Source organism: Corvus kubaryi, unplaced genomic scaffold, assembly GCF_017639235.1.
Source record: "Corvus kubaryi isolate FWS band 111438036 unplaced genomic scaffold, C.kubaryi_AGA036_p1.0 37354, whole genome shotgun sequence".
Classification (NCBI taxonomy): Eukaryota; Metazoa; Chordata; class Aves; order Passeriformes; family Corvidae; genus Corvus; species Corvus kubaryi.
In genome coordinates this window covers 10,688,347-10,710,284 of record NW_024581116.1, presented here as the reverse complement: position 1 = coordinate 10,710,284, position 21,938 = coordinate 10,688,347, and the positions used below count along the sequence as shown (strand labels likewise).

The following is a 21,938-nucleotide window of genomic DNA, read 5'->3' as shown; positions in this document are numbered from 1 at the left end:
GAGAGCTTTCTCCCTTAAAAATGCCAGAAGTTCAAAAAATCACTTAAGAGATGACAGGTTCTAGAAAGGCACCAAAATACATACAGTAAATATAAATAAAAATGTACAGAAATCTAATGTAAATTATTAAATTAAAAATAAGTAGAAGAATGTATAAATTTTCCTCTTTTCTGCTCTAAAGCTTCAAAACAGAGTTCAATTTCATTATAAAACTCAGGGTGTCTGCCTTACATAATAATGGATTGCATTACATGTGGTGAGGTGCTGAGCAGCTGTGTTGTTCACAGATACACAAGAAAAAAAAATCTGATCACCATCTAGTAAAGACTTATTGACATGTTAAGAATATGTAAAGTCATAGAAGACAATCAGGACTGCAAGTCTTCATCCAAGGTGGGTCAACATCTTTCTTCATTACAGACCCATAGGAAGAAACAAAAACATACTAAAAACATCCCAGGGTTTTTTTTAACACACACACACACAGAAAAATAGCAAACATCTCCCCACCAACATCCTGTTGTAACCTATATTTAATTCAAATAGGTGTTAAAAGAGCTGTTATTCACCATCTCATAAGCAATGGATAAGAGCAGAATCCTATACTGGAACCAAAGTCTGTAGGCCCGCTGAGGATCAGTATGAAGGGCTAATAAGGATTTATCAGTGAGCAAATGAGCACTTGTGAAATATCTTAAAGAAATATGCTTTGACTTTTAAATAGACAGATCCTTCTTATCCCACCAAATATGTGCCACATATCATATATTTTTTTAAAACTTTTAGCTGCATTTCTTTCATCCTGTATTCTTCATATTTCATTTTATTTACTCCCTGTGCTAGTGAAGCAGCTGTAGTATTCTTAGGTCAGAAAAAATACTAAGTAGCAAAAACATTCACTCTCACTGAAAATAATATTGAACCATAGGTAATTTCCAGCCTACAAGAAGCTGATTAAAAAATACTGTATTAGGGCAAATAGCAGGATATAAGCAATGATCCTAAAATTTAAAGAGCTAAAAAAGTCTAGTAACAAGTCAACCACCTGCCACCTTATAAGCAACAAATGAGTATTTTTAAAACCCAGCCTGTTATTCAACTAATGTAAATTATTGGCTTGGACCAGGAGACATATTAGGAACTCTCACATGGGATTTTACAGCCACTGTTTAATTTTTTTTCCATATTACTCTTAGTAGATTAAAAAAAAGGATTAAGCATTTTTGAAGAAAGCACATATCTGCAGCTATTGCTACCTAGTCTTTTCTATGGAAATAAGGAGTGAAAATTGGCCACTGCTGAAAGTTATGTTGTCAGTAATGAAGCCAAGCAATTCACACATACTCAGCAAATCTTCAAGTTGTGCTTTCCACAGAAAACACAATAAGCCAAATTCACAGACTTTAGTTAAAATGGTGCAAAAATGGACCTGAAAAACTCATCTAAGCTGACAACTCTCAAATGTTTTCTCTTGTTAAAGTTATTCAGTGGCAGGAAATATCCAAAGTTCCAAGGCAATTTATTCCAGTATTACGTTTTGGTTACAGTTCAAATATTTTTTCAAATGTGTAAATTGATTTTTTTCTTGCTGCAACTCAAACAGATTACTTCTTATCTACTCTGAATCTGTAGAAAAGGTCACCTCCCCTTCTTTACAACAAAATTCTGTAACTGTGGGCAGTAACTGCGTCCTCATTCACAGCCTCAGTCATTCATGTACATGTCGTATTGCCTTGAACCCCTCCTGTTGGTCTGTATCTTTCCTGAAGTGCATTCAGTACCCAGAAGAGAACCATTCCTGGGAAAGGCTTTTGAGGAACAGGCAGTGCAGTTATATCACTTTACAGATCCATATCTGGAGTTAGTTGTTCCCATTAATTTACAGTACCTTGTGTTGTCATGAAGAGCTTTGTCTTATTTTCATATCATACCTTCAATCTGTTAAGACCTGCTGAATTCTAATCTGTACTTCAAAATAATTTCAATATCTCCCAGTTTCAGGTAGTCTGAAACAACAATAATTGAAGTGGTTAATAGAAGTACTTAACAAAACAAGATCTAGATGTCTTATATTTCCATTAAAAAAAAACCAAAACCAAAACATGAAATTTCTCTCTCTGTATATTTGTACAACGCCTTTTTCACCCATCCTATAGCACTTTCCTCAAGAACGTCTCAACAGCTTTTCTTGTAAGTAAGATGGGTGAAGCAGGGCCAAAAGCTTTTCTGAAGCTAAGATGTATCATATCTACAATTTATTTCTGTAGAAAGGCCTCTTACCTTCCAGAATTATTGAGCAAATTGAAGGTAAGTGTCAGGTTTATAATCCCCCTTTCCTTTTCCCTTTCCTACTTCTTCAAAGTTGCACACTATATTTGTCTGGTTTCAGTCTTCTGGCATTTCATAAACCTTTCAGACATTATCAATGAGAACACCTCTGAAATTACCCCAGACAGTGCTTCACAAATCCTCAAATGAAAGAGTTCTCCAAGGGATTAATTATATTTTTAGGGTCAATATGAGAAATTACACTTTAAGGAAAAAACACCTCAGCATAATCTCCCATTCTATATCTCTACATTCCAGGACAGATGGGCTTAATGTCCAGTTTATGATAGTCAGGCACTGACCATAACAGCATGTCAGGACCACAGTGGCTCACAGAGAGCTCTCCACTTGTAATTTGGGTTACACAGAAAATGCAATAGAATACAGGAAAAACTCAGGGAAGAAATGTGTTAAGGGAAATGTCACATCCATACAATCATGTATTTTCCTATTCCAAACATGCAGTAGGACTGAGTAAGCACATTCTAAACCATGTTGTTTCAACACTTCATTTTCAGTTCATCTGAATCACAGACTTTTCTTAATAAAACAAATAGCTCCATGATCGCACAGGTGCCAATGAAACCTGGTTTATCTGGATTCATGTCCGTTGTTGACTGATTGTATCTTTTCTAAAAATTGGGAGTTCTTAAGAGAGTTGCTTCCCATGTGAATTCTCTACTGCCCATGCTGAAGAGCAGCCCCACAGAAAGGGACTTGGGGGTCCTGGTCGATGGCAAGTTGAACATCAGTCAGCAGTGCCCTGGCAGCCAGGAGGGCCAACCCTGTCCTGGGGGCATCAGGCACAGCATCGCCAGCCGGACAAGGCAGGGGATTGTCCCGCTCTGCTCTGCACTGGGGCGGCCTCACCTTGAGTGCTGGGGGCAGTTTTGGGTGCCACAATATAAGAAAGGCATTAAACCATGAGAGAGAGTCCCAGGGAGGGCAACAACGATGGGGAAGAGACTTGAGGGGAAGCCGTGTGAGGAGTGGCTGAGGGCACTGGATCTGTTCAGCCTGGAGGAGACTGAGGGGAGACCTCATTGCAGTTACAACTTCCTCGTGAGGGGATGAGGAGAGGCAGACACAGATATCTTCATTCTGGTGACCAGTGACAGGACCTGAGGGAATGGCCTGAAGCTGAGTCAGGCCAGGGGAAGTTTGGATTAGATATCAGGAAGAGGTTCTTCCCCCAGAGGGCGGTTGGGCACTGGAACAGGCTCCCTAGGGAAGTGGTCACAGCACCAGCTGGAAAAGAGTTTAAGAAGCATTCAAGTGATGGTGCTGTGCAGGGCCAGGAGTTAGACTTTGATGATCCTTGTGGGCCCCTTAGTATATTCTATGATTCTACGATCAAGACGTCCATGCTGCATCCTCTGCAGCAGACAAGATTCTTTGGCAATTATTCCTTCTCCTGTCCACAGCTTTCACATTATTTTTATGACTTTATGAATTCTTTTCCTGCTGAAAGTCTAAATCAGATCATCTTGCCCTCAGTAACTAAAAAAGAGAACTCAGAGGGAGTGAATACTGCAATAAAATATCTTAAGCCAGATGAGATGATCCCACCTTTAGAATATTCTTATAATGGACCTGGATAGTTTAATATTTTTCTGAACCGTCCTTAGCTTTTCTCCCTAAATCACCAAGTGTAGTTTAATAGAAAAATCTTCCTGGCACAAAACTTGAAGACAGCGAAAAAGTAAAAATATTACATCCTAGCAGAGAATTTTCCTTGCCCTAGCTTTCACCTTCATTATCAGGAAACACAGAGGGAGAAAGAAAATACTTGGACACCTGAGGACTTGTGCGCTCAGAATCTTCAAACTAAATTCAATCTGCTCCTTCTGTGAGTTAATAACATGAGCTGTGGGAAATACCAGGAACAAGGTTTTGCAGACAAGAGGTAACCCTGCGATGACACAGCAGTGAGTTAGCACAGCAAGACAAGACATTCAGCAGATTCTTTTGGTGAGTACAAGATTCAGCAATGCAAGACAGAGGGTTAGAAAATCAGCCAGGAGCTCACAAATGTTTTCAGGATATATGTGCAGAAGTGTACACATCAGATTTGTGTTCACAGAAAATAGCATTTCTGCTTAATTATTCCAGAAATGATAACTCAACAGAAATCTATCTACATAAGCAGATACTGACCAAGTTTTCAAGTTTAACAACAACAACAAAATTAAAAAAAAAAAAAATTCCAATTAAGTAGTGAAATGCAGAACTTGTGCTGCCTACAAAATGAAGTACTTATGGATTATCACTGCTCATTGGACCTTCTTATCAAAATATCCCAATTAAAAATTATCTAGTTCCTTTTAACTGCCTAAATAAATAGCCTTTTTACACTCAGAAAAATGTTCTTCTTAAGGGCATGTCTTCAGCTAACAGTTCTTTTGCAGAAATTTGGAATGTCAGCTTTACAGTGGAGTCACTACACCGCACTACTGTCTCCTGCAAATATGCCTGATGCCTCTAAGTTCTTTTATGAAATACATTTGTTTTCTTAAAAGCAAAGGAAGGCAGTGTACATGATGTGAGAAGATATATGTACATAAGGAAATAAAAAAAATAAGTCCCCATTCTTAAGCCCTGAGGATGAGAGGGGAGAAGTGAATTTGGTTTTACCCAAATGAGGGGGCCACACACAGACTGGCACTGGGAATCACCCCTCACCCCTGCAAACTGCTAAGTCAAACAACCCATTATTTGGAATATTTCTGCTTTAAAAAAGCGCCAAAAACCTACTAGGGATCATGATAATAATTCATCAGTTTGATCAGACACAGTGCTCACACTGTCCCCTGATGATGCTTGGTTTGCTGCTACGAAGCCAGGCAGAGTCCGATGGGGAGCTACTGCAGACTAACTGGATAGTGGGATTGCATAGCTTCCCTTTCTGGAAACAATTTCTCTTTCAAAGAAGCCTCAGCCAAGGAACGGTACCAAAATCTGTTTTAAGGGAGATAAGTAATACTGCTGAATTTTCTGACAGAGAAGCTATGATAAAATTGACTAATGACACAGAACAAAACCTGAGTGTTACATTCAAAACTGACAAAGCTTCAAATCAAAATCTATCTCTGACATATCTTTGTTCTGACTAGGTCTGAAGGCTTTAATAATTTACTCATGTAAAATGGCTTTATTAATATTTAAGCTCAAAGATGAGCAGGCATGTAGAAAATAACATTAAAACCACAGGGTATTTTTTCTTTATTTCCCTTTTAGTCATGTTTTACAGCTGTAAATATCGATGGAGATGTATTATATTCTGTATTTATATTCTTCCTGGTGTACTAGAGAAAACCTAAGTGACGTATTCTACGTGCTATATCATACAAACCACTGCCTAGCTAGTTACTCTTAAAATGTGACTGCTCAAATCTGTGTGCAGGCACAGGCACAGGATTGATATTTCCTTACCACACACATATTAACTCTCTATATATGCAAAATCAACAGAAATTCTACAAATTTCTTAACATTTGAAATGAGATTTATTTAATCTTTAGCTTAATTATAATCTAGGGAACGATTTTTTTTTTTCTTAAGACGTAATTTAAAACCAGAAACATACATAAGAGCTAATTAGTGATTCTTTCCCTGATTTCCATTTCTTTGCTCAGACAGACACACAACTCCCAGTCACAGGCTCTGTTTTTGCACCAGCTTCTGCAGGACTGGCTTTCAATCACAGATAGCTAGGCAACAGAGCTAGATATTTTATATTTTTTTTCCAATGTCTAGTTCAGAAACCAACACCCTGAGAGAGTGACAAAGGCAGTCTCACTGAGCTTAAATGCACCTGTTAGCTAAGCTCGCTCAGGTGGACTAATTGGCAAAGGTAATTGTCATACTATGTTAGGAATTCATTATTTCTGCAGACTTGCTGGTAGCAGGTTCAGGCTTTTCTTGGGGGAAGAATTGCACGTTTCTTTTCATAAAATACAAGGGAGGAAGACAAATTCTGGTGAAAAAAATATTCTTTTAATGTATTTAATCCTTAAACTAAGACTGAATCTATATCATTTTTATTATGTTAACATCTTAAAATGAAAAGGAAGTATTTGGGATGAAATGGGAATAATAATCCAAATTAGCTATATCTATTTAAAGAAACAAAAGGCTGAGAGCACAGGCTTAAGTCCTGGCATGCAATTGTCTTTCCTTTTTTGACATTTAGTGAGCTCCATGTCACAATACTGGCACAGGCTTCCCCCCAGTGCCTGCACATAGTTCAGGGATTGGCTGAGTCCCAACAGACACTTTTTGTGCAGTCATCCTGTTCTGGGGGTGTCAGAGAATCCAGCTGGAGAGATATGATCTGTGCCATGCCAGTCGGCCTCAGGCCAGAAAGCAGCCCCTGAATCATTTAATTTATCGGTCTGGCTGTAGCTATTAGTATATAGAGGAAAGCACATGAGAAAATGTGATCAGTAATGGGATTCCTCCATGTTTCTTCCTTAAGGATTGATGTCCTTAACAGAGGTAAACAAACCCAGAGTTAGACCTAACAGAAGGCTCTTTGGGAAAGTCAGGACCATTAAGCCATGTGCTTTATATGTTGAACCACAGCATAAAACTGATTTTTTCCTTTCAGATTTTCACATCCCACCTGCTTCATCTCAAGACCACTTTGTCTTTCTGTTTACTTCATACTCAGGAAATAGCTATGAAATTGTACTTAATCCTTAAATCAGTTGGGCATTACCTTGAAATTTTCTTTCCCCAAATAGTCTGACAAATCCCAAAGAAATTCAGTTGTTCACACCACTGATGAAGGTATGGAGGGGATGAAGCCTTTCTTCTGAGCTACTGAACTGACAGAGGTAAAAAGGCAATTTGCTGTATTCAATACAGACAGCAATACATTACCATAGCAGAAATCCTGTAAGACTATGAACAACATGTATAAATGCAGAGCAGCTCATCTACCCATGAACAATGTGTGAAAACAATTGTCATAATTGCAAAATAAGGTAGGAACTGGCATTTGAAGGGGAAGGTGCCATACCACACCTGGTGCAGCAGGGTTGGTCTCTGGTCCAGCAGTCACCAGGCATGCAGAGTTATCCTGCTGCCACTTGTGCATGTGCAGACTGTGTGACAAAGTCTGCAACTACTGCAAGACATACAAGCTCTGCAAAATGTGTAGGAGCTGAATCACCAGACCAGGACTTAATGACTTGTGCATGATCCCAGTGTTTTCTCAGCAGTGTAAAAGCACAGGCAATGAAGAGCAGACGTGTCAAGAACCAGTTAAATCTGGAGATTCATTTTCAGATATAAAGGCTTTTATGTCAAGGTCACCAGCTCAAATCCAGCTAATAGTGGGTCATCCATCTACAGCAGTTCTCATGGGCAATCATGGGAGGTGAGGCTTCCCCAGTTACTACCGAGGATAACTGATATTAACACTGATTTCTCATCGTGAAACATACTTTGCCATCCTCTTGCAGACCCCCTGAGCTTTAAGGATGACATCATGATGCACACATTTGTGTATAAATGGAGACTTTTTTACACAGCTGACATGGGAGATCTTATATATATTCCATTTGTCATAGAAACAAGATGTGTGCAAGCTTATGTAAAGCCCATCAGTAACTTGGAAGCTGTTTAAACTGCGATAGCAGAGCTCCATGGTGGAAGTCCACAAGGAAATAGATATGCAAACATGGTGGTGTGTGCACTGTTGTGGAAGATGAGAACTACACAGCCTTAGGCTGCACGTGAAATTCGTCCTAGACTGCAGAAAGGCCCTTTTATTAACCTGCATAGCAAAATGTTTAATAATGCCTGGAATTTTCCTCCAAATGTTTTGGCCTCTACATGCAAGGCTCACTCAAATCTTATGGGTGGATATAGTGCAGGCAACTGCAACTAAACCAATGTACAGTAATCCAGAAGGATGCAGTAAGTCACAGAAGAAAACTGACCCCAAAAGATGGTGATGGTTTTTAGTCTATATTGTTTAATTATGCACATACAGTATTAGAAAGTGTATCTCTCTGCTTAAGAAACACAACTGTATTTTTGGACAGTGTGGCGGTTTGACGCTGATTAAGCTCCAAGCACCACGAAAGACTAGTCACTTTTTTGCCTCTGCTATAGCTGAGCAGAGGAGGGGAACTTAAAACTTCATCTTCATGAGATGAAATAAGGATTATGGAGGAAAAAGGTAAACTTCAAGGCAAAACAGGTCCAAACTTAAACAATATAAAGAGGGTTTATTACTAACAGAATTAAAAGTAAAAAGAATAATGAGAAACCAAACTTTCAGAACACCTTCCCCAATCCTCCTTCTTTCCACTAACCATGCAAGGAAACAAACATGGGGTTTTGGTCAGTATTTCATTTCTTAAGAGTCTTTCTTTATGTTTAAGGAAAAGAGCTTCTTCTGCTGTGCCGTGGGATCCTTCCCACGGGAGAGTTCTCTGTGAACTTTTTGCACGTGGTTTCAACTTTCACAAACAAAAGCCCACCCAAATCTGCTGCAATGAAAATCCCTCCCACGAATCTTGCAGTCTTCCCACAAATGCCAGCATGGGTCATAATAGATCATAAGGGTCAATCTTTTAAGGATGAGCTGTTCTAGCCTGGAAGCAAAGGTTCTCTTCTTCAATCTTTAAAAGCCTCTCAGCATCTGTGCACTCTAACATGAGCACTCCTCTTCGTGGGCTGCGCATGGATTTCCGCCCCCCACCATGTACCTCAATGAATTATAGGGAAAACAATTTGCTGTATATAGTCCTCACCATGGCTTGCAGGAGAATTTCAGCTCCAGCACTGGGAATGCCTCCGCCCTCTCCCTTCCCCCATCAACCTTGGTGTCACCATGTTTCTTCTTCACCTGACCTCAACTTTCCTTCTCTCTGACCTGGAAGAAAGCCAGTACCTGGAAGCCACAGCTGATCTCATCTGGGCTCCAAATCAGGGAGATATTTGCCATGTCTCTCGTTGCCAGCTGCATGGTGTTTTTTGCTCAGTTCAGCCTGAGCCACTGGCCTCAGGAGCCTGCTGGCACCGCGTGGGCTGTGTGGCTTTCAGAAGGCTCTTGGCCATGCAGTCCCAGCCCCACGGCTGCTCCTCAGTGACCTCAGGGGTGGCTCCTCTCGGCCGCGCTGGGAGAACCGGGGCCCTCTCCGGGAAGGTGTCTGGCCCTCCGCCCCTGCCCTTCTCACCACCCCTCGGCAGGGAAGCAGGAAAACAACTTTTTGTGGCTACACCTTTCTTAAAATATGTCATCACAGAGCCATTTCCAGCTTGTCCAATTGGTCTAGCAACCTGCCCATCAGCTATTGGCTCTGTGCCGGTCACAGAAGTTTTGAGCAGCTGTTTTCTTTTTTTTATTTTTTTTCCTCTGCCTCCATACACCAGATTTTTGCTGAACCACCACAGACAGAAAATTGTTACATGGCTAAAAATTATAAATAGAAATGCTTGGAAAAATTTTTGGAATGGGAAAAGGGTGTAATTTGTAATTATATATAATACATTTATATTTTAAATTAAGATCTTTTAAGAGTATATAAGTTGTTATTAATAAGTTGAAATTTTAGAAAAGATGGCCAATGGAACCAATACTACTAAAGGGAGACCCAAAACCCAGAGACACAACAATTCAAGTTTCTGTTAGTTCTAGTTAATATGGTTTTCATTATTTGTAAGAGTTCTAGTTAATATGGTTTCATTATTTGTAAGTGAAATAATACTTGATTATCTATTCACTGCTGAATCACCTGGTAGCAAAACCAAAACAAAGACACTTAAAAATACCAGCCAGAAGTGAAGCTGCTTCTCTATCATCTTCCTCAAAGTGATACAAATTTTTAACTAAGCATCCAGCTGCCACTTTACACATTTTACTATGAATAACTCTGCACAAATCAATGAACACAATGTGGTTCTATGTGCTACACACATTCTTATTTCAGATCTGTCTCTACATCATCTCTCTAGATATGCTACTCTAGACTAAAAAAAACCCATATCCTAAATAGAAAGGAGAGACTAGTGTCTAAAAGTTTTTACTTTATAAAGAAATTTTTGTTGAAGAAAATAAAAAAGAAAGGTCTAAAATGACAAAAAAATAATAAAAATACTCAAGACCTCTTCAGAAGACCTGTTCTTCTGTTTTATATATTCATGTGCCTGCTCTTACACACAAAAAAGATAAATGAAGAGGGATTCTAATATTTCAAGCACTGATAAAAACAACAATAAAAATTCAATTTCTTTAAATCTTGTTTATAGTCAGTAAACATTTGGTTAAGAAATCACTTAGTGCCCAATGATAAATTCTGCTAGAATTAATAAATGTAAGAGTTTAAAAACAAATCCACATTGAAAAATATGAAATTTCTCAACTGCTGAGACAGTTATTTTAATATTGTCACTTTTTTAACTTTCATGTGACAAAACAATTAATGATCAGTAATACATTTTTAAAAATTATTTAGATAGAAAATCAATATTATATCTCATCTAGAAAATGCTACCAATATTGTTTTCTTGTTTTCTGCTCTTTCCTTTAAAATTGGAATTCTCCTATTTTAAAGCCTAATCTGTGGATACAAAATATTGCTGCTAGCAAGAATTTTCTTCCTTCTTTCCAGTCCTGTGAGATATTTTTCTCTCTCACGGAAGATATTAGCAGAGTTCTATAAACTATGAACACCTGCGACCTTGCAGAGCCTTGTTTATGGTACAGTAGAAAAATATTTTGACAATGGATGTTTAGGATTTTAGCCAATCACCCCCAAGGGGTGGCTGATCCTTTGTCCAATTAGACTATGAAGAAAAAAGTCTATAAAAGAGTTTGTAAAATAATTAAATAAATCAATCTTGCTGCACAATTTCTGCCTGCTGGATCTCTCTTCTCCTCCCTACCACTGCGAGACACCATGATATTAATCTATTTCTCTTTGCTTTCCAATTTTCTCACATTCCATTTTCCCTTGCTGTGACTGAGAGACACATCATGAGTTTATGAAAAACAGGGCTTTTTAAGTCAGAATATAAGAAGTTTTAACATCTGTATATTTTTACAGGATTATCATACACCTTATTTTGTAACTCAATTTTCAATATTTTTTTCTGTCTTGGCATTACTGGCTGACTGCTAAATCCAAGTTAGCATGAACAAAGTCTCTTTTACTTCCCCTCCAAGCTGCCCAGAGGTGCTTGGCTGTACAAACTTCAAGGATGTTCCACACAGGAACCTCAAAGTGTGGTGCTAGAGATACAGTACAGTGAAAAACTGTAAACAAACTGGCCAGGAAGAAAGTCAAATAGCATCATCTTATGCCTCTGGTATCAAATTTTCTTAAGACTGAAGCAGGAGTAGTGAGCCACATAACCCATTTTAGTCAAATTATTTGGATTATAATACCCCATGCTGCATAAAGATTTATATTTCTCAGATTTGGCAGAATCCCAAAGTCACATATTTAAAGAGTGTCAATACTAGACTCTTCGTATTTATGTTTCAAATTACTTGACTGTATTTGGAAGCACTTCTAATTTGCAGTAGAACATGCTACAAAAAGAGAAACCATCTGCTTATGAAAACATGTATACAGCTATCTTATATTCCATATGACAAGAACAAACCACTTTTCTTTTTCTCCATTTAATCTTCTTTCCAGCATTGTCTCCTGGCTCATTTCTTCTTTCTCCTCGCATTCTCACACCTCCAGCTTTTATAAATTCAATTTTCAAGTCCATGTATTATATGGCTACTCAGCCATCCACTTCTTTGCCTTTTACTGTTGTAACTGCTAGATTTAGTTTAGCAGGCTGTAGCTCCCTGAGATCTCAGAGGGGGTTGCCTAGGGCAATGCGACCCGGCCGCATCCCGCAGTCCATTTCAGATGACCCTGCGGTCTTGCTCCAGCAGCTAGCAGTGTTACAACCAGTGATGGCGAAGGAGATGAGAAGGGTCTCCCATGAGGGTTGAGATGGCTTTAATCACATCTTGCCCCGTGATTTCCAGAGGCAGGGATAATTTGTGGTCTGGGCGTGGGGGGTTTTGTCAGGGGTCCAGGGGCGGTCCCTGGGCGGGGCTGGGGTACAGGAACCAATAGGGAGAACCCAAGGGAGTGGCCAAGGCTAAGGGCAGGGGGGAGCCAGAAGGGGAACATGGCATCTGGAAAGCAGTGGGTTAATAGGCTACCACAATTTACTTCATTTGTTTATAAATCTGGGAACTGATCTCCCACACACCACAACAACAGACAGCCTGAGAACTTTCTTTAGCAGGGAGTTTCTGTTGCTTACCCCTCTGTTGTATTCTTTCTTTGGAGGAGAAGGTATCAGACCCAGCAAGAAGACATAGTTCAGCAGAGAGCAGAGCAAAAAAAGGAGCCAGGAGATATTAGTGGACTGGAATTGAAGAAATAGCCCTTGAAAAATGCAGTCAAAATGTTTATTAGAAAAGGCCATAGTCCAGTTTTTAGGTAAATTTACAGTCCCGTAACATTTAAAACTCCTAATCCTGGACTACAAATCCTCCTAGTCTGGAGTCTGAAATTTCTGAATAACCCTAAATCAGAGATCAAAATACATTTTAAGCCACCTCTATTATACAGCTTAAACTTAATAATGTCACTTTTTAACTTTCATGTGACAAAACAATTAATGATCAATAATAAATTTTTTAAAATTATTTAGATAGAAAATCAATGTTATGATATCTCATCTAGAAAATGCTACCAATATTGTTTTCTTGTTTTCTGCTCTTTCCTTTAAAATTGGATTTCTCCTGTTTAATCTCTATCTAAAATCTAATCTCCTGCCTAATCTCTATTTCTCTTTGCTTCCCAATTTTCTCACATTCCATTTTCCCTTGCTATGACTGAGAGATACAACATGAAACTTAAGGCAATGTGTTTCACAATGAGTGGCTGAGTGCTAGGATATGATTCCCCTAAAGGTTATGGAATTAATGTTTCTATAAATACTCATATCTTAACTGGAGAAGGCTCTAAATAAAATGATCTGGTTTTGGGAATGGCTCTACTTTGAGCAGTGGGTTGAACAGGATGACCTCTGAAGGCATCCTCCAACCTAAATTATAATGCTTTTATAACTGAGAGATGGTAAAGGAAGTGACCATAAGCATGTCTTTATTCTTATCTGCTTCTGCTTGGAGACAGGGCAAGGAAGACTGACTGAATATTGCAAGGTTGTGGATTCTAAACATCCAGCTTCTAGTATGGATGGAGGACTACATTTACTTCATCTGCCAAGAAGCAGGACTGCCAAGAAGTGAGACACTGGAGCATGGAAGTGCTTCCAGGGACAGCAACAAACCCAAACCAGAACACTCAAACAACTGTTTTTATCACAGATGGCTTTAGCCCTTGAGGACCACAGGGATCTGGTAGCCTTTCTGTCCGAGATGGAACACACAAAATCTGAAGAGCCCAAAGCAAGTTAAATCATAGAATGATACGAATGTTAAGGTTGGAAAATACCTCTAAGATCATCAAGGCCAACCATCAACACAGCACCCCCACCATGTTAGACATCAGGAAAAAATTCTTCACTGAAAGAGACATTGGGCACTGGAATTGTCTGCCCAGGGAGGTGGTGGAGTCACCATCCCTGGACGTGTTTAAAAAAAGACTGGATGTGGCACTCAGTGCCATGGTGTAGTTGATGAGGAGGTGTTAGGTCATAGGTTGGACTAGATGATCTCAAAGGTCTTTTCCAACCTAGTTCATTCTGCGATTCTGTGATTCTGTAAGCCATGTCCTACAGTGCCACATCCATACATTTTTCCAACACCTCCAGGAATGGTCGCTGCACTACTTCCCTGGGCAGACAATTCCAATGCTTTACAACCTTTCCAGTGAATAAATTTATGCTAATACCTAATCTAAACCTCACCTGTCACAACTTGAGGCCACTTCTCTCGACCTGCCCCTTGTTATTTGGGAGAAGAGACTGACCTCCACCATACTACACCCTCCTTTCTGGGAGTTGTAGAGAGCAATAAGGTCTCCCCTGAGCCTCCTTTTCTCCAGGCGAAACACCCCCAGCTCCCTCAGCTGCTCCTCACATGATGCCTCTCACCAAAATACGAAGTTAATTTCATTAAGCCCTCATTTCATACCAGATAAAGATCAACTCAACAGTGGTGTGAACAACTGAAGCTCTCTGAGCTGTAGCTGTATTGGTTTGAGCATTTAGCTGTTGAAACCAACATAGGGAGCACAGTAAGAGCACAGTTTGATTTGCTCAATTCTAAGTACATATAGGATGGACAAATATACATTAGAAAAGTACCTTCTCTTCTAATGAGTTTTGGACTTCTACTTGCAAAGTTTCACTTGTAGAAACCTATATTCAATCATTCCTTGAGAAAAGAGATAGTGAAACAAAGTCTGCTGACTCTGAAATGTCCCCTTAGGAACTAGATTATCATTGGTTGCTTATTGAGATATCTTTTGTGATTATGGTTTATGCAGACAGTTTTAAATTGGAGGGTGCAGTTGACTGAAATGAGCTAATTCAATTTATAAATGCAGACTGCTGGAAAGAAATAGTTTTTTTCAGGTCCAAAATGAATTTTATTCTACCTTAATTAGGAGAATATGTAAAGCAAGTGTGGGGAAATAGCTTCTAATTTACAGTAAAAAAGTAAAAGCTAGTAGTTTTTGAGATCAGCCTTTAAAACAAGAAATAGTTTGAGACTATGGTTCATTATTTAACACATATGTGTCTGTATTTATCATGCAAATTCTCTGGAATTAGATTAGAAAGCTCAGTTTATTTTTAACTGCTTACGCAGCAGAAGAAACAGCTAAACTAAGGTCAATGAATATGAGATGAGTATGAATAACTTTTTTACACTTTAATATTAATATTTAGGGAAATATTAATCCTCATGGCAGGATCCAGTCTGGTGGATTATTTCTCAGCAGGTAGCAAAAATCTTGCAGAGAAAAGAGATATTAAATCCACTTAAATACCAGTAAATTACATTGTTTATGGGATGATCCACTGCTTCACTGATATAGAAGTCTTTGAAAGGAGAGAACATGAGCATTCTGAGCTAACAAGTCAGGCTGTACATGGAGAATATGCAGAAGATTTATATTTTCTGTGATGGGAAGAAGGACATATGTCTTGCAAATTACACCCACTCCTCAGCATAACTGCAGTAATAGATTCAACCTCCATCAACAGATCTGTGACCAGAAGGAGAGCTACATACACTAATAGAAATAATGTAGATCTCCCCCTCCTAGAATCAGCAGTTTATGTCCTAGAAGCAACATTAAATTAGAGGATATTGCTCTCATGAACCCCAGTCTGGTGTTCTGCATCCACCTGTGGGGTTCCCACCACATGAAGGACATGGACCTGTTGGACAAAGTCCAGAGGAGGCCTCCAGATGATCAGAGAGATGGAGCACCTCTGCTATGAGGAAATGCTGAAAGAATTAGAATTGTTCAGCCTGTAGAAGAGAAGGCTTCAGAGTGACCTAGTTGCACCTTCCAGTACCTGAAGGGAGCCTACGAGACAGATGGAGAAATGCTCTTTACAAGGGCCTGTAGTTACAGCCCAAGGGAGAATGGCTTCAAAGTGAAATAGAATAGGTTTAGATTAGATATTAGGAAGAAAGCCTTTACTGTGAGGGTGGTGAGACACTAGAACAGGTTGCCCAAATAAGTTGTAGATGCCCCATCCCTGAAGTGTTCAAGGCCAGGCTGGATGGGGCTCTGAGAAACCTGGTCCAGTGGAAGCTGTCCCTGTCTGTGGCAGGGGAGTTGGAACTAGATCATATTTAAGGTTCCCTCCAACCCACACCATTCTATGATTCTATGACATCGTACTTTCAACTGCTTTCCTGTTTCATTTTAAGCTATATAGAGGAGTAATACTAAACTGGGTTTAATTCCTTAAAGTCATGGGAATTGGAATGGCCCTCTGCTTAAGCCAGGTTCTTTGACTGTTGAAGGGGTTTCTTTAGTAAAAGACTTTTTTTTTAAATTTCAGTTCAAACAGCATCACAAATACAAAAGGTGAAATCAACATGGATATGTTGAGCTTACCTCCATCCCAGGAAGAAGAGAGCTATTCCCTTCCATCAGCCTGGTGTAGGTGGTACATAGTATTAAAAAGTAAAAGAGATTTCCCAAAATCAAAGTAACTATGATGCAAACTTAGGTCTTTGAAGAGGGTTAAGAAATGACAGTGACCCTGAAATTGCCGTAGTCAGGCACCACGATTTCAAAACATGATACATGGAAACTTGGAGGCTTGCCCTTCCTCCACTGAGCTGAAACACATTTATTAGTTTGGTTCACTTTGCCCTGATGCTGCTGGAATTGAGGAACAGTCAAGCTGAGATTCACGACGAAAATGGAATAAATACAAAGGCCCACACTACATAAAAATATTCAGCTATGTCTACAAGAGTTCATACTGAAAATCACACTTTGTGCTGGTCTCACCAATGGCTTTGAGACCTTCTTTAAAGTAGTGTTTGTGACTTGGTTATGGCAGTTTGAGGCCGGAGGCAAACTGCAAGTCTGTAGCCAAGGAAAGGATAAGCCATAACTGTTCTCCAGCGTTCCTCTGACTTTGTTTTCAGCAGATTTTTTTCATTAAAAATCATTTCTTTGTTCAAGACAACAGCAAGGATGAATGTCATGCATTTGTGTGCATACAATTGACAAAAAAAATAGCTTGCTCCTGAAGCTCATATCTTTCCCAATCACACAGAAGCTAAGATAGCAAAATTATTTTTTTTCTTAAATAAAATGACAAGCAATAACAATAGCTGCTAAAAAATTACTACAGGAAGATGATAACCATGAGAAAAAGAAAGCATTCCTATTATCATAGCATTTCATAGGAGAAATAATCTCAGAAGTAATACAGATCAAAAATCATATTATTTGTCTGCCATTATTATCAAGAAATGCAAGTTTTACAGCAATTCCCCACAGCCTGAGGTTATTAGAAGGTTGCTAAATTATAAAAACCCTCTGGAATTCCCACCACCTCCTTCTACCTTAATGAAAACACATACCATGACTTCCAGGGCAAGAGGTAAGGTTGCACTTCTTCCTCCAGGGGCTCTTTGAGGAAAGCTGAAGAGGTTCCAGAGTGAACAGAGCAGAAGGAAGCTAATTTTGCACATTCTGGGACTTTGCAATGCAAATACATGCTATTATAAATATACATTTCAAAAATGCACCGTGGTCCACTTTAAACCACAATAAAAGCAGGACCAAAGCCAGACAGCAGCAATGCCCAGATGAAGTAAGAACGTGACATGCAGGGCCCTGAGAAACAAGTGTCCAGAGCTGAGATATATTGCAAAAAGTTGACTCTTGGCCTGGGAAAGATGAGGAAGAGCAGCTTGTTGGGGCTCTGCAGCATCTCTCTGTAACTATGGGGCTTGCTTGCACTGTTTTGTTCTCATAGTTTTCAGAATTCTTTTTTTTTTCACACACAATGCAGTCTGTGGCAGATGCAGGAATGTACATATTTGTCATCATGTCTGCTGAACACAGTTAAGTGTGCCATTCTCCATTATGTTGTCATCTTCAGGTAGGTTCAGGTCAAACAACACATACACAATGCACTTTTTTGTGTAGGAAGACAAAAGTGTACTCTGAGACCACCAAAAATAAGGAGCTTTCATTTTCAGACTCTTTTGGTAGCCATATGTCAGAAGTCTTGCTCTACAATGACATTAAAAAAATAAAAACCAGATAAACAAAAACCAAAACAAATGAACAAAAAACAATCCCACCACCCCTTAAAAACCCAAACCAATGCCATACTTGGGAAGGTGCATGAACTGGCAGTCATAGATTGTTGCCAGCCCCAAGATCACAGCCACCCTTCTCCTCATCCAGAGAAATAGTCATATATAGATAAGAAGCAGAACAGATACAACCATCTGGGGACATCCAACAACATTGCTCTGGAGTGTGCTTTTACAGTAGTTGCAGATTTCTTGTTTAGTAATCACCTTTCTCATTTTATTTGTTTTGTATCCTTCCTTTTAAAATTAAAGTCAGAAACAAACATACCAAATTTACCTCCGAAACAGGTAAACCTATGGAATAGGTTCCATGGCCCATTACTTATTAACGTATTCCCACATTATCAGTGAGTTTGGTTTTACTCTTTGATAATTTTCAAAGAACAAAGATAGAAATAAGCATCACAATGGACACATGAGACAAGAGGATAGCCACTATTCTGCCATCACAGGGACTCCTTCAGAATTAAATCTTTAATGGTATGTGTGTATAAGCTATAATAAAGAACTATTTTAATGCCAGATTACCAAGTACAATGCAGTTTTCAGTTTGTACAAGCTGTCATAGAACTATGCTATTATTTGCACTGTAAATTTTTTACTCACAGAATGTTCAGCATTAAATATTTAAGATTCCTGGTAAGTTAACATTTTGGGAAAATACCTCTTATGTTTTCTCATTTTTCTGTAAATCTTCGTGTATTTTAGTAATTTATTACAATTTTAGAAGTTTAAGATTTCTACCTTTTCTTCTGGAGCTGATTGAGCTCTGAGGATCAACCTTTGCTACCGTTATCAGGTAAGGTGGAACCCATTTCATTCTAGAACAGTACAAAACTTTCCCAGGAGGTTCTAGTAGCAAATGCTCTAAAAATAAAAACACACAACAGTATTAAGACTTTGTGCTTAACAGATCAAAATTTAATTTAGGCAACCAGGTAAGGGGAGACTGCAATTATAAGTCTTTTGAATTTTTTATATCCCTGGACTATTGGCATTGATATGATATGCTAAGCTTCCTAATATCTGTAGCATGGGCAAGTTTGTAGGAAGATAGAATTTGAGAATGTTATTTTGCTTTTTTAAAAACTGAGAGAAAATCAAATATCTAGTAAGATCCTAAATGTTGTCATCTTAAGAATAAAAAAGCTCACTATTGCCTGCAAAGTCCTTAAAAACAGTTTTTTCAGAAATTTGCAGGTTACTTATTAACAGAAATTATTGAATACTCATTTGCAAATAAATTGAAATGAACTGCAAATTGGAATTAATTTGCTACAGTATTGAATAAGTATTTTTTCAAGTCTATCCTAATCAAAAGTTTAAAGATGAAATGTAAATTACTACAATAAAAATACTGAGATCTTACAGTATTTCTCATCCGCAGTTCTAAAAGTATTTGAAAAGATGCTTTTTAACAGCTTCAATTTATCAAGCAACTTACTAGAACCAAGACCTTGAATCTAATTCACTTGAGTCTAAATAATGCCTACACAGACACGTTATCATACATGTGATATATATATATATATATATAATGTTTATTATTGATCCACAAAATTGAATATATTCCTTTTACCAGGGAGCCCATATTATTGTAATTAATTAAACAGAACACAATAGCATTTGACAAGCCAAGGGGAGGCAAACACCAACTGCTTTTCCTTCCAAATTCTCATCTCCTCTGATGCTGCATTTTAAACACCAGTTCCTCTGTCATTTTTTAAATACTGCCAAAGAAAATTCCTTTAGCATGAAAAGATTTTGCTTGAATCCAAATAAAATTGTAATAGTCACACTAACTGGTTTTACTGAAGTGCTTTTCATCAGAAAAGGGACATTTTACTTTATTTTCAGGAGGCTCATACAGATTTGGTTAAGCACATATGAAATGGATAATACAATTTCCTTCCAGCCACAGAAGAAACCTCCAAAAGCAGAATCCTCATGTTTTTCTTTCTTATTCTTGTTTAATGCTTCTAAGGTTTTTAAAAGCATAAAACTAGCTTTGAAGGTACCATGAAGATGTTCCTCACCTCAGAAATGAACAAATTGTTCACACAAGTAACAAAGATCCATCACAAAATTAGTTAGAGGTTAAAACACAGACAAAGATCAATTAGCTATTCTGCTAGGTCTGTCCTGTAAGTGCCAGTGCTCAGTCACCCTCACTGAGAAAAGTGTTTCAGTTTGTGTCTCTTGGCTCCTGTTCTGCCAGTGGGCACTACAGAAAAGAATCTGGCTCCATCTTCCTTGCACTGTTTCTTTAGGTATGTATACACCCTTCACTGCACCCTCTCCACTATGTCCTTATCTCCCTGGTACTGGAGAGCCTGTAACTGGACACAGGGCCTTGGGTGTTGCCACACCAGTGCTGAGTCCAGGGGAGGGTCACCTCCCTCATCCCACCAGCAACACTCCTGAATGCAGCCAAAGAGACCATTTGCTGTTGTTGCCTTTGGTGTTGGCTCATGTTCAATCTGGTATCCATGAAGACTTCAAAGTCCTTTGCTGCGCTGCAAAGTTGCTTTCCAGATGGTCACCTTTCCTGCTCGTACACAGGCAGTGCCAAAAATTCCCAGTTCTCATTTCTAGGAGTTCCTACTTAAACAAAGAGAAAAGTGGGGGATTATCTGTACGTGATGTCTTTTGAATTTTACAAGGGGGCATTTAAATACTTAGGAAAGGCAAAGGAGAGAAAATGACAACACAACTCTGCAGCAAACTGTAAATCCAAAATAATTCAAGAGGCAAAGATGGTTAATGACACAAAATTGACCACTTCAGATAACACCCACATCTTATTCCTGGTAATGTTTACTGATATAGCAATAAGGATTACCCCAACTAAGTTTTACCCTAAAGAGGGTGTCCCTATGATATTTACCCAAGCCTAAATCATTGTAACGTTGATGCCTGGTATAAGGGCTGGACCAGGGGATGCGTGGGAGGCTCTGCTGCTGAGGCAGATGGGTCTGATGCTGTGCTGCCAGCTAGCTCACACTGCAGCCAGCTCAGGTTCAGCCTACTGGGCCTCCTCTCACAGAAACCCAGCAGCAGTTTTAATTCTTTTAGAAAACACAACATTGCCTACAAGATTCCTACACTGAATGCCACAAAAAGCAGTTTTCTTGACAGATTCCTTCTCTTTCCTTTGAAACAATCTCTATGTGTCTTGCCTGTGTACTCCTCCCTCCAAGGCTCCTCCTTGCTGCGTAGGCACGTGTACATAAACTAGATGAGTTTTCAAAGTTTTACCCAACGTGGTTATAATTATTACAGCTCTCTTCCATTTACAACTGTTCCGGTTTGGCCAAATTTAGAAATATATCCTCTGAGAGAAGGCACAACCACCCCTCCCCCCACCAGGTTCGGGAAAAAAAAAATTTTCCTCGAAGGAAAGTGAAGAAGATAAAACTATTTATTTAACAAACACACGGGAAAGGAAAATAATGTTAAATGGTAAAATCTTTCACTGTAGAGGAAAAACCTGGGAAAGTGTTCGAGTCCTCCCTTTGGTCTCCTCGGAGCTGGGGCTTGGCCCAGGGCCAGGCCCTCTGTGCCTGGTGGAAAGTCCTCCCGATGTTCTCTGATGTTACAGCAATCAGGCAGACCAGTAGAAAATGGGAGAAATCCGAAATTCCAGAGAAGGAACAGTTCAATTCTCAGTCTCTCTCCAGAGAGCAAGAAACTGGAAAAAAACTGGCCAAAAGCTGACTGGAAAGCCGCAAGCTGGGTGCTTCCTCGCTCCCCTGCCCCAGCTGGGGAAAAAAACATCCTGCTATCTTTTTGTGTCCTTGAACAAGCT

At 39.1% G+C, this 21,938-nt stretch overlaps 1 long non-coding RNA gene across 1 annotated transcript; it reads right to left on the bottom strand.

Moving 5' to 3' along the window:
• Positions 1-13,140: 13,140 nt before the first annotated feature.
• LOC121667005 lies at positions 13,141-21,660 on the bottom strand. Its single transcript, XR_006016875.1, has 3 exons — positions 21,621-21,660; positions 18,875-18,997; positions 13,141-18,044 (listed from the first exon to the last, which is right to left on the bottom strand). It is a non-coding gene; the product is annotated as an uncharacterized LOC121667005 (long non-coding RNA).
• Between the last annotated feature and the right edge of the window lie 278 nt (positions 21,661-21,938).